General features: G+C 31.0%; 1 long non-coding RNA gene across 2 annotated transcripts in view; it reads right to left on the bottom strand.

Annotated features, from left to right (window-relative positions):
- Nucleotides 1-13,869, bottom strand: part of LOC107885093 — a 48,936-nt gene that overhangs the window by 8,951 nt on the left and 26,116 nt on the right. For both annotated transcript variants that reach the window (XR_001680323.2, XR_003839795.1), the window contains one exon: nt 11,136-11,268. This is a non-coding gene — a long non-coding RNA (uncharacterized LOC107885093). The remainder of the gene's footprint in view (nt 1-11,135; nt 11,269-13,869) is intronic.

Genomic DNA, 13,869 nt, shown 5'->3' with positions numbered 1-13,869 from the left:
TAACAAGTTTCCGTTGTTTATTCAAAAGTTCTCGTAAATATTACACGCTTTAACCACAAATGTTATTTAACCCCTTTATAGTTGTTGGCTTTAAGGAAAACCGCATGACAGATAAATCGGATATCCACCACATTTTCGGCACTTAAATCGTTTATAAGCCATATAAATTAATTGTGTAGGTACAGTTTGCTTCTCGAATATTTGAAAATAATGCCTAATTGAGCAGAAGATAATATTATATTTTATTCAGATTTATTTAAACAGTGTAAAACATTGGTACGAGGTACCTACTATCTTATTACTATTAGAATACATTTTCATAAAAGATAAGTGAAAAAACAAAAATAAAACTGTATATCAAAATATCATTCTGTCGAACATCAAAGTTCAAATATAAAGTACTAAATACTAATATCATAAGATATAATCTGATGTTTTGTCGATGGTTAATAATGTACCTATTGTAAAAAAATGTGCGTAAGCTTTCTTTGTAAATATTGTATCTTTGTTCAATTGTTAAATTCGTCTAATGTAATTATAATCTGCAGACTTTGATTTAATATAAAAAAAAAGAAATCAAATATCCTATAAATTGTTGAGGGTTTATTAAACCGATAATATATATATAATATATATATATTATATGTACAGTTTTATCAGCACGAGCGATGTAAATAATAATATTGAATTTAATTATTTCGTGTGTATTTTCGCAGCATATAAATCGTCATTCTAAATAGATTTAAGTGTTTGCTTCCACCGGAATCATTACTTAATGGCGTGATGTTGTGCCAGGATGAGGTAGATGTGGTGGTAGGTATAGCTGTGACGGGGTAGCTGGTCGGGAAACGTATAATAGGGATTTACCTGCTGGGAAACTGAAGGGGGTTCGCCGGCCTAATTTCCAGCGTAATTTATTCATTTTGGCGATAAGAAATAAAAATTAAATTCCCGCCAATGAACCTGATAATTCAATTTCGAGATACGAACATTGTTACATATTGCTGAATAATTACGTAACGTCGTCGTCGTAATCGTGTCGACGCGCGACGCCTCCGGCACTCACTATGACGATGAGGACAGTGGTGGCGAGGAGATGGGTTGTATGACGACAGCGGCGGCGGCGGCACACGAAGCTCGGCGGCGGAATCCTTAATAATTATTATTTATCCGGTTTTCTCGTGCGCAAAGTTTTCCTCGCAAACTTTCCACCCTTTCTATTCCCTTAACCATCGTCGGCGTCGTCGTCGTTGCCGTCGTCACCGTCGTTGTTGTATTCTTTGCCCGCGCCGTCTTTCTCTCTCTTTCTCTCGCACACTTGTATAGTATGTGTGTGTGTGTGTGTGTGTGTGTGCGTGTGCGTGCGTGTATATATATACAGTATACACGTAGTCCCATTCTAAAATATAATATATTCCACGAATAATAACTTAGGAATTTTGTGTGCCAGAGTACCCTCAACCAACCTCGGACGACTTTAAGTGTTCGCCATGGCCCACACACCACGCGTAGACAACATACATATATATATTTCTCTCGTTCTCACTCGCTCTCTTATTCTCTCTGTTTCAGTCTGTCTAGTTGGAAACCCGACGAGTTCGCGGTAAAATTAATTAGTTTTAAACTCGGGGGCCCGTGCCCAGAAAGTCTTAAATTATGGATCCCTTCGCCGCTAGTCCTACCGCCGCCCACAGCATTTTCCCTCGTCGCCGACAACACTGCAGTCGGTTCCCTCTCTCACACTGCCGACTCGTCTTAATTTTCGCCAACATCGGGCGCTAAATTTGATTTATTACGTAATAATGTATCAAAAGGCGCTCTCTCGGATGGAGTCCCGTAAATCAACGGCATAATACAATTTTATAGCGGGTGGGAGTGGTAGATGTGAAAAGGAAAGGGAAACTCAGCGCTGTAAAGGAAGCCGGAAGAAAACCGAAAAGGACGAAACGTTTTTTAAATGGCCAGAGGATTGTGTCTATATTTCTCTCAAAAACGTTCCAAAAACATACGAACACGCCTAACTGTAATGATATAATTTTGTACTTTATTGTATCATATATATATATAGGCATAGGTAATGTAAACTAATTTTTATTTGATAAATTATATAACATTATATTAATTTATTAGTTTTATTTAGTTTTCGTCTAATAAGTAAAATAATAATAATAATATTTATCTATAAATTAATCTTAAATTGATAAATTCCAGAAAAAGAAATTATTTATTATTTTATCCAAAATGAAACTACCTAATTTTAATTTTTCCTATTGATAAATGTAGTACTTTGAAAAATATTTCTTTTAAGTTTTATTTGTGTCTTTAACCAATCTATGTCCATCCAATTATAGGTTTATTAGTTTTTATGTAACAATAATAATTAAAATATTGAAGAATTCAGAATTTATTATTGTACTTAAACTATTGGTGTTTCTCGAAAAGCAGTATAGAATATATAGAAGCCGTTAAACTTATTAAACTACAGACTTATCGGAGACCGTTTATAAAGTCACTATCGTGTGTTGACTTTTCCTCAGGTGTTATGCTTCTATAATGGGATAAGGTCATATTAGCTATATTTGTAAAACCATTTTATACGTGAACAAACTGCTTACATAAAATAATTCTAAATGTAAATTGCTTGTTTTGATTGCTCTTAATTTTATCAACCTTCTTGTTAAAATAAAATGTTGTTTATTATTACATAATAAATTGTGTGTACTGGAATTTATAGCAATACATTTATAGTTTTATTCTAAGCGTTATAGACTTAGAGAATAACGAAATAGCTGTTACTTTTCTATTATACTATTTTTGCCTCTCTAAACAGTAAAAAATCTCAATAATTCTATTTTATGAACAAAACGTAATTTATTGTATTAAAAAATGGTAATTTTTAAATATTTTGAGCAGTTTAACTGTCGTATAACGATGTTATAATAACATATCGAGTGTAACGTATCGAGAATATTTCTTGAATACAAATAGTTTTATATCTAAAGTAATAGAGGTGAAGACAAACTACTGTATAACTTCAATATTTTAGTCATACAATAATAAAAACCTATATAAGTTATCCGGGTTATACTAGTTTTGTTAATATATCAGAATATTTTATTTGTAATTATATTATTAACAGATACGTTATAAAATTATTAGTTTAAGTATAAGTATTAATTATTATATTTAAACTCAAATAATGTTTAAAATTTAAAATTTATGTTTTATACCAATATAAAAGAAAATAATTGTAATTTTTATTTAATAATTAGTGTAATATTGATAAAAAAAATCTTTGTCATCATCACTAACCTAGTTAACAAGATATAACTTTAACCTATTAACGTATTACCAACTAGTATTTAAGTAGGTAATCTTTCATTATAACTCGTGCATTGTTATCTATAGCGCTCGGAAGTTGATGCATTTTGCATTTTTTTTTTAAACTTTTTAGACGATGCTCTCCTGGCCACAAATGTGTTTCATTAGCATGAATAACTAAATTTTATTTTGCATTTTTTTGCATTTTTTGGTGTTGATTACTTTTTAAGTAATTTTTTGACATTTTTAGGTCATTTTCCCACATTTTTAGTCATTTTTACTGAATTCACGCTAGTTCACTTCTTATGGTTTCTTGTCGACCATTGTGCCGATAATTTAAAACTTGGAAATTACCACGGACTAAGTTAGTACCTATCCAATTTTATCTCGCCGATTACATTTGTCGTTGTCGTGTTGTAGTGAATATGTTGTAGTGTATTATACCTACATTTTATTATTTTATTTCATTTTTTAAGGACATTTTTGTCATATTTTGAGCAATTTGAAGCTTTGATAAATTTATATAGAATTTTATAGTAAAATAGAGTAAAATATTTTTAAAAAAATGTATTTTTATTAGTTTAAAACTAATATTTGCAAATTTTTAGGTCATTTTTTAAGGGCATTTTTTGTCATTTTTATGTCATATTTGCATTTTTTTATTGTTTTTAAGGTCATCAACTTCCGAGCCCTAGTTATCTATAAGACATATTATTATGTAATTTAAGACACAAATTATATCCTCTAATGGCCATTATGACTGTGGATTTAATTTAAAAAATACTTATATGACATTTTTATTATACTGTGTCAAAATGATATGAATGTATCAGTTTATCATCAAATAGTATTTTATATGTAAACTAATTTAAATGTTACCTATGATTTTATACATATATTATATGGATTTATTTTTAAATATTGTTTTATGTTATGGTATTTTTCAAATTTGTAGATATTTGAATTTACCTATCAAAACAATATAAAAATAATATTTTTATCTATACATAATTTGTATTTAATAATATTAGTATGTTATTCATGATATATAATTCTTATATAATCTTAGGAATTATTAATATAAAACAAATTTTTATCTTACGCATTGATTTTTTTCTTTAAGTAAAATCAATTGCTATAACACGCACAACTATATGATACATAATTATACTCAAGTGAATTTACAGTTTTATTTCATACTATTTCTTACAATACTTCAACAATTATAATATTATGTGCAATATGTTAAAAGTTTGAACAATATTTTGATTAAATTGTAATATTAGCTGTAACTTGAACAAAAAATAAAATTCACTTTTAAAAGTTGAATCAAACTTTGCTTTTAATAAAATAAAATTTCTATTTTTTTCAACAATATATATCCGCCGGTTTCGCACGACTACAATTTTATTAAATATTTGGATTCTATCAATAAACTATACTGAAGGTGAAAACACGTGGTATACCAATATTTGATGATGAGTTTGTTTGTATTTTACTGAAAATACGGTAAATAATACTAACTACCTACTCGAAAGTATATCAATCAATTGATACGTATAATATAGAACATACTAACTATTAAAATATCTATAAATTAAAATACAGGATTATTCAAATTGATTGGTTCGATGCTTTGCACATCGTACATGGCTTCCTGATTATCGAATCTTACATCGTGTTATTACTATGTTTTTAGGTGAGTCTATTCACAAATTACTATTTACGTACCAAAATTTTCATCAATCTTAGAGGAACTGACAAATCGATATGTTGTGTATACTGGAGCAAGTACTTACTATATCGGACACATTTGAGTATTTATCATTATAAATTAGCTGTTGACTTATAAACAAGGAAAGTCGCATAGAATATTCTAAATACCAGAAACTGAATTTAAAAAAATATTATTTTATTTAATGTACCAACAATAAGAACTTAAAATATAATATTAGGTATAACCATTTGAAATCGGATGAATATTTTTGAATAACCCTGTATACCTATATATGTGTTTTATGCTTGATTTCACATATAAATATATGCCATGGCGTAATTAGGTCAAAATTTTAATATTTATTCGGGTAATCATTTTTTTGAAAACATTATTTTTGCTGGGAAATATTTTGTTTTATTAAAACAATAAATTTGGGGTCAATAATTTGATTTTACAATAGTCCATGGCTCCATGCAATAGTTATTTAAAATTATTTATTTTTCGTTATGAGAAGTATATAATATTTCATTACACGCGTAATGGTGATGTGGAAATCTTTTTATCATATTGTGAAGTAAATCCGAATAAATTATTGATGTTACTAAATGTTTTTTAAGAATATTTTCTAATTCATCATATAATTCGTAACTAAATACCGAGAAAAAAATGTGACATTACATGTTGATATTCAAACATTAATAATAATATTATTGAATCATAATATATTATATGGGATGATTATATTATTAGTTCTTTGTTTATTACACGCGATATTTGCTTTCTAAACAGTAACGCAAGTCGCTAATATTATTAAATCGTCATACAACCCACAACTACGCATATTATACATATTATAATATATTATAATGTGTACCGCGGGGCGTTCTGGTCGTGGGTCACATGGAGCACAGATAATATTATTAATATATTATAAATAAGACACACCAAGACTCAATTAAAAGTTTTGTTGTTCTTATAATTTAACATTTCCGACACACGCACATACACACACACACACACACTACACACAAAATCTTCGTGCCATAAGAAGCAGCCATTTTGTTTGTTGTTAGGCTTTGCATAAATTTTATCGTACAAAACTCGAGAAAGAGCTCTTCCTCCCACTGCACCGGTGCCCAAAGTACGGTGCACGCACCCCGGTCGCGGTATATAGAACGTATTCAGGACGCGGCATCACACTTTATACATATTCGTATAATGCGAAATATACCGCCACGGGCGCCACGCCTTGAATTTCAATCCGACGACGGCGACGTTCGTGTTATACTCGAAAGGCACACGGACGGAATTTTAATATCAACAACAGACATCGAGACAGTGTAAAACGGGAGAAAGAAACTTTGTAGTAGGAACCCGTCGAGTGCTCGCCGCCGCCTTTGTGACCCCCTACAACACCCCCCCCCCCACAACGCACCAAAGCGCCGCCTGCCGCCCGCACGGAGCCGTCCCTGCACACTCGCCCGCAGTCGTACGAACCGTGTGCAGACGAGGAGGCACTCGTGATGTGGCAGGAAACTCGGTTGTATATAACACAATATATTGTACACGTGTGCACAGCGTATATTATGTATTACGCACGCACATGATCATTACGCAAGGTGGTTTTTATTAATCTAAGACGTAATACATTCGTACTTGTTCATAATAATATTCGCAGTAAACTTTTGTATCGAATTTTTTTTTTAGCTTTCGCGCTGCTTCCATCAAATTTCCCCATCGATGTCTTTTGTCTACATATATAATGCTCGCTGTTTCATCTATATTTACCTCATTTAAATCTCTTTATAGCCAACGATGTCGTGATATTCTTCTGTAACGTGACTTATTTTCTTTGGTAACTATTTTAGTACTTTTATCAATGATACAGATATAGATGATACAGTATCATCTGATTTTCGGAAAATCATTTTCCTAAGCTCCTCATATTGAGTCATATATAATTATATCCGGCCCATTCCAGTCTTTTTTTCATATACAATTTTTGAATATTTGGTCCATGGAAGCTTCTCTTATTACATGTATTCGTTCTCCTTTCGTACTATCCCATTTTCCAATTATATTATATGCGTGGGTCCATATATATTCATTTAAAAACCTTCCATTCAAAAGTTAGTTACCTACTTTATCTCGTCCTCTTCATCACGTTTTACTGCAAAACATTACTAGATAACATAGATTTTAAATGTTAAGCTTTAGGTTTTTTGGAGAGAAGCTTTCAAGCTTAGAACTGAATTGTATATTAAATTAACTACATTTTGTATTTACTATTTAGAAAAAGCAAATTTTTTTTAAATTCTTTTATGAGTGATTAGAAACTTAGTTTTTATATAATACATAGATTATATTTTTTCTATTCATCATTCTAATGCATTCGTATATTATTTTTATATATTTAATATTTATGTGGTTATTCAAACTATTTACTTTATAAACTAATCGATTTATTTAAAGCTGTAATATTATTGTTAGCAAATAGTATATTACGAGTTATACCAAATAACAATCTATGTAGAATGACCTATTTAACTTTTGGAAAAAATATTATTTATAAAGTCACTAAAATTGTAGTAAAAACTATATCATAAAATATTTTAAACAATTTGTTTCATACTATTCATACATTAAAATATTGCAATAATGCTACTACTAAAGAACTATGGGTTATTAATATTTTATTATTTTATACAGTTTATTAAATATCTTGCATTATAGTTAGTGTCGTAATAGTATATAAACAGATTTTAAATGATCTGTGAATAATGTCAAGTGTATAAAGTAAACAAATATTATTTAATAACAGTAGACACTGACTTTAATATTAGTATTGTATTAAATACATATTTATATATAATATATATCAGTGTGAAACAGAAATTATGTCAAACAGTTTAATTCAGACACAAAGTGTCCCTTGGTGGTTAACTAATTTAAACCGAGGGTAATAGTAACTCCGTTATCCCTCCACTTTGAATAAGTTGATCATCAGATGGCGGCAGGGGCGGACATACCATTTTTCCGCCCCTAGGCATTACAATAACACTAGCGCCCCGTACATAGGCGTGCTCCCACCGGGGGGGGGGGGGAGTAATGTTTCATGAAATAAAACAAAACTATAAAAATTGTATTTAGGTATTTTTATATTCATACGTACCAACTAAACAAATAAATATTAATACAATTTTGCATAGGTACATTTGTACACTTGTACAGTAATTAAATTATTTTTCGCCTTGATTTATCTGTAGCAAAATTATCTATGATTTGGTGGTGAGCTCTCTAGTCTCTATAATCGTAATCGATTAGCAAATTTCTGAGCAGTATGCTGTATGCACTATGTTTATTATTATTAATTACTTTATCAAGACATCTGATTCCCAGAATTAATTCCAGTATTCTAAGTTCTAACTATGGTGCTGGGTGCGGGGTGAGTCGGGTCATTCCAGTAAGCACTGTGCGAGCTGTCCCCCACCTAGCTAGTAGAGCGGCTACATACAATGTACCCGGCGGCCCGAGGCAGTTTATTTGACTGCCTTGGCTGGCGTTTTGCGCATGCGCCAATCACAATATTGTATGTGTTTACGCCGCACACCCGTATACCACCTCCCATGTATTGACATAGGCGACGCCGGCAACTGCCTCGTCGAGGTGTCGATGTCGAACCTCTAGGCTCTAGCGGTGGCGGCGCAACGTGGCGCACGCCGGTCGCAGAATTAAACTTAAACGGCAGGGTTATTATAGCTTATATTATATTAAAACGTTACTGCGACGTGACTACGTGAGCCATTCATGCACTGTTTCATGCAAGTTGTATACGGAAAAAATTAATATAAAATATAAATTCAGATAAACATAATTATGAAATTATTAAAAACTAAAAAGTAAAAATTAACTAAAAAATTGCGCCCCAAAAAATATTGCGCCCTAGGCACGTGCCTTGGTGGCCTATGGGTAAATCCACCCCTGGATGGCGATGATGACGATAATAAACCATACAATTATTAATTTTATTGCTAACACTCGGTGTAAATTCAAGCGTGTTGATTCAATAATAGCATTTTCTAGCTTTTTTATAGTACTAAAGTCTAAAATACATAATAATATAATATAGACAGGTTTGGAATCGAAAACTCGGGATCGCGTTTTCAGTGTTAAGCGCATACATTTATAGGAAAACGGAAAAAATAAAACTAATAATGAACAATGGTAGCGAAAAGTTTTGAAGCTGAGTTGATCGCCACAGAACCTATGGTTAAGTGATACACATCATAAACAATATGCATGCATATTGCACGTTTACGAGTGTATAATACTGGCTACTGCAGTGGCGTATTTAATTCGAGAGGACACCTACGTTAAAAAATGTTCATTCTTATATAATTCATAACCCATTTACAAAATTAAATATAAATACAATGTAAATTGATTCTGTTGAACGCAAATTTGTTGTACGTTTGTAAGACGGAGAGAACACATATACGCGTGGCGTTCTTTAAGGAAAACCGTTTTCTCGGCTAGTGTGAGACTACTGCGAGTCTAAGGGATGTGGGCCGTATATAGTGGCATTTTATCGTGTACCGTGTACCGAGTTCAAATAACTGTACCTCACATACCCACCTCCCACTCTTATATAATATACACTATATACATATTATATAAGTGTGTGTGTGTGCGTGGTGTGTGTATGTGTGCGCGCGCATATATTTATATATAAACCGTGTATGGCGAGTAGTTTTAGTGGTTTTCTCTTCAAATCTCTACTTCTCTCTTTCCTCCTCCATCGTATTCTTAAGGCCCGGTAAACGCGATAAAGTTTTAACGGCCCTCTTGGTTTTACGATACACGTCGAGTTCAGTGGCGGTGCAGGAGCAGACGATGAGGTGTACGGCGTGGGGTGGATGCCTTCTCGTCGCCGTCGGAAGATTTTGTTATTGCCACCGCTCGTACCGTCCGTTCGTGTGTCTCAGTGTGCGGTGGTGGCGGTGCGTGTTTAAATACCATTAAAATCCGCCACCGGGCCCGCCTTATCTCGACGCCTTAACAGCAAACAAAGTTTTGGAAAACGAGAGATGAGGCCGTTCGTCGTCGTCGTTCCGCGAGTATGGGTGAGTATGGGTGGTGCGGAGGTGGCGAGCAAATGCTGGTGGGTCGACGTCCGTTGTGTGAGTGGGATGAGCGCAAGTAGGTACTCAGAAAGAGGAAAATCCCTACGAAAAAGTATCAAAACCCCCACCCGCCATGTCACCAGTACACTGCTTTTATATTAATATATACTCTTGGAATCTTCAACCCGTCCGCCAATGCCATCACCGACTGTTCGCATTAAAATATACGCACGGCTCATTTGTATGTAATTATTTGTATATATATAGTACATAATTATAATACTTCAAGATGAAACGAGACGACCTAAGCACAATGAGCACGCTTATCGCCCCTTATTGTAATACGTGAAGTATTGCGTATATATAATGAACCCAGTTGATGTCTTGTTTCCGTCAGAGACCAGAGTGCCAGGAATCTTATTCGAATATATATATAAAATATTTATGAATAATATATGTATATATACTATATAATAAAGAGCCGTTGACGAAATTAAACGAGAAATCCGCTCATATTATATTACCATTTTATAGAATGATTAAATTATTAGAACAAAAGGAAGGACAGTAGAAAATATGGCAGATTCTTAAAAATTATTATGTATCATAATAAATAGAGATAACTAGTTTATTATTCGCGTATTATTCACGCTGACTACCGAGTACAACTGAAACACCTCGAAAAAAATATTATAGCTGATATGACAATGGAAACGTGAAGATTATATTTTAAATTCTACACGTGATATTCACAAAATGGTTGTAATTGGGCCACTATACTCTGCAGACCTGCAGTAATTTTTACGCCAATCAGATGTCGAGATACAACATACAAAGTGGTATAGAAATGTATGAAGTATGAACATAAATCGCAAAACTAATACCAAACACAATTTCTATACTTACTTAGGAACGTCATAAAATAAATATACAAGTATAAAATTGTAATGCATTTAATTAATATAAATTATTACCGGAATTGAAAAAATATTTGTATCCACATAGACGTATTATACTAATATTACACCAATTGCTTGTCCCTTTGAATTTCTTAAAGGTTTATAGATTTTCATCGGGTTGGTAATCATTTTGAACGTGCTCTCAAATCTGAAAAAAAAATACAATTGTTTAAATGTTCAAGTTAAAAATTATTTTTTATCAACATGACGTATTAATTATTATAGTTTGTTAGATATCCTTTTGACGTGTAGTTTGTGTAGTATGCATATTGCATACTGTAGTGTTAATTTAGAATTATATGCGTATTACGTACGAATAATATTAATAATTAAAATTACGAGAAATTATGATTTTATTGAATTGCTATGTAATATTATTTAGTATGTAGGTAGACCTTAAAATTGTGTTTCGATGATAAATAATGAGTTGAATAGCAAAATAATAAAAAATAACTATATAAGGAGTAACTACACAACAATACATCAATACTGTACTTAAATAATCGTTTTTTTTTCTTAATTAAATTAAGTTATTTGAAATACCTAAACATCTTGAAGCCCTTGTCCATAAATGTAAGAAAAAAATTGTACACGCTTGAAACTATTAGTGTTCGTTAATCGTTAAGATGCAAAATAAGAAATACTTAAATCACATAGAAAAACAAAAAACCAAGGAAAATGAAGCTATTCCAATGTTAACATGAATTATGCACGACAATATTGAATGCTTTTAACAAGTGGCTTTTATAAAGTTGTCGGAGCGTATGCAGCTGCGGTGGTTCTGGTATAAGTCAAGAGATTTTCAGGAATGAAAGAGGATTTGAATGATGTAGCTAAGTCTTTGGGATTTTCCGTTATTGTTCTAGAACGATGTTCTGTAAGAATGATTGCACTTACAGCTATCATCGCTCCTGCAATGCGTAAATACATTTTGAGATTTATCAACTATACTCCGGATTAATTCAAAATGTTCTAATCTATGGAGGTACAGTAACACAAGTCTCTCTCTAAATATCCCCATTTGATAAAGTTATTATATTCGAAATATTCTGTGCTAAAAATACAATGTATAATAGTTATTTCCTATGTAATATAATAAATAACAAACTATAATTTATCTGCAGTTTATAAGTAGTAACAAGCAAAATAAAGTTTCAAAAATTTAATATTTATTTAATTATTTTAAGAGCTGTTTTCTTTAGCAATAAAGCTCAATTGCTATTAAATAAAAAAATATGAGTTACATTTCAACTTTAAATTTTCTAATATTAAACAAGAAAAAATAAAATAAAAAACTGTTGCCTAACCTAACCTTTTAATAAATTAGTTTAGTACCCACATAAAGTTGAATTTTGCCATAATAATTGATCAATATTATTTAATATTATCTAGGTACCTATTTCTTATTATTTTTTTTTTTTATTGAACATAAAACCATCGGCTACTAGGCCATTAGTTATTGAACTACATTTTTTAAATATATTTCTTATTGATTTGTTGGTGACAACGACTTTTTCATTTATAATTTTTATTTTTAATACAAGTATAGGTATGACTATAGGTATTACATAGGTACATGTATTTATCTACATATGAAAACTATATCAAAATATAAATATAAAAAAAAAAGTGGGTAAGTGAATGTTGCTCTGCTGTACAATAGGTTACAAGTGAGTCATGTATAATGGATTGTATTGAACTTGAATTCAATGATATAATATCATTGTATAAAAAAAACGATTATGAGCGGAGATGGTTTATCAGTCCGGATTTTGTATATTGTTATTATTTATTATAGCTTGTATGTTGAATTAATATTATAATTAATATTATTATTTTTATTCGTTGCTATGGTGATAAACAAAGTGTTAGGAATTAAAATCCCATTTTTAGTGGCTTTTCGTAATTTGTTGGTAGTTTTTTCATGTGGCATTAAATAACTATTGAGAAAATCGAAAAATGTCCGCTTTTAAGTCCCATCGGCCATCTTGATCCAATTTTCTAAAAGATAAGGTACCTACTATATGTTGAAATCAAAGAACTCCTTCTGATAGAACTTTTCTTTACAGGATAAAAAATAAAAATAAAATAAACACTATTGTAAAACCACTAGCTTCCTCGCTTCGCTCAAAATCTAAAATCCAACTTGATACAGTAATATTTGTCAAGTATATTTTTTGTTATTTACAATACTATATTATTTATTTATGTCATTATAATATAATATTGTTTATGATTAATAACGCCAGTATAACAGATATCACACCATCATACTGATTTTTGATAAGACAATATTTATTCGAAAATATTATAAATTATATTTTCACTTCAATAATATAGATTGTACTGATTATAGGCCATACAAAATATGTCAGATTATAAGATATTTTGAAATGAAAATAAAAGTATGACAATAAATATGACAATACTTAATTTTGTTATTTTTAATATATTATATTGATGAAGTCTTGCCATACCTAGGAAATACAAAATATTTTTGTAGAGGGATATGAGTTTTGTTTAGTTAAGTATCTACCTTCATTTTGACCCTTAATTTTAGTCATAGTACCTATATCGTCATAGTTAATATAGTGTACTTCGATATTTTATTGATATCAATTTATTGTAAGCTAATAATTACTTTTTTTAACTTCGTAATCTAACACCCAACACCCACATTTTTTATGCGGAGAAAATGATCCTATTATCTTTGGTTTCACACATCATTTGAATATTTTCTTTATATTAA

Source organism: Acyrthosiphon pisum, chromosome A3 (assembly GCF_005508785.2).
Source record: "Acyrthosiphon pisum isolate AL4f chromosome A3, pea_aphid_22Mar2018_4r6ur, whole genome shotgun sequence".
Lineage (NCBI taxonomy): Eukaryota > Metazoa > Arthropoda > Insecta > Hemiptera > Aphididae > Acyrthosiphon > Acyrthosiphon pisum.
Note: the sequence above shows the minus strand (reverse complement) of the source record. Positions and strands in the feature narration are given on the sequence as shown.